Genomic DNA, 905 nt, shown 5'->3' on the forward strand with positions numbered 1-905 from the left:
CATATTTGTGATGATAAAACTATAATAGTATTCGGGACTTACTTTAATATGTAGGACTTTCGGCCAATTAATAGTAGAATTTTAAGATGAAGAGAGAAAAAAGTGGCCCATCAAGATGTAAAGTAAACAGAGATGAATTAGAGATGAAAAAGAGTCCAAAGGTGCGTTACCCAAAGAATTTTTCATTGATATACTTATTTTAGAATGTGTGTGTGTCTATATATATATATATATATATATATATATATATATATATATATATATATGTATATTGGTTCTGTTTTCTCTTATAAATCCTTACTTTTAGTCTCTACCTAGAGTACACAAGTTATATATACAAAGAGCTACACAAGCACGTACATTAAATGTATTTTTCTACTATGCATATATAAAATTCAATTGCTTGATTAGATTAGCTAGGATCCTTGAAAGTCTGAGGGTAAGGGGTGTGATAGTTAGATAGGTTATTGAAGGTGTATTATGTCTATTTTAACAGTTTGTCAGGATTAAGTATTACTTACTATATATATTAAAAACTTGAAAAGTTAGTATTATTATAGAATTATATATATTGGAAATGTTAAATTTTCTAATAACATCTTTTACCTCAATATTAAAATTAGTATCTAATAAAAGATTTTAATTTAATTACAAGTAATATTACCCAACATTTTTGTTTTGTGATAATTGATAGGGAATAACGTGCAAGTGCATGTTCATAGGGACTATACGCGCGCGCGCGCGCACACACACATACACATAAGGGCAGCCCGGTGCACTAAGATCCCGCTAAGCGTGAGGACCGGGGAACGGCCGAACCACAAGGGTCTTCTGCATGCAGTCTTATCTTGCATTTCTGCAAGAGACTGTTATAAATATAAATCTAAAAAAATAAAATTATTCTT

This window comes from Lycium ferocissimum, chromosome 12 (genome assembly GCF_029784015.1).
Source record: "Lycium ferocissimum isolate CSIRO_LF1 chromosome 12, AGI_CSIRO_Lferr_CH_V1, whole genome shotgun sequence".
Classification (NCBI taxonomy): domain Eukaryota; kingdom Viridiplantae; phylum Streptophyta; class Magnoliopsida; order Solanales; family Solanaceae; genus Lycium; species Lycium ferocissimum.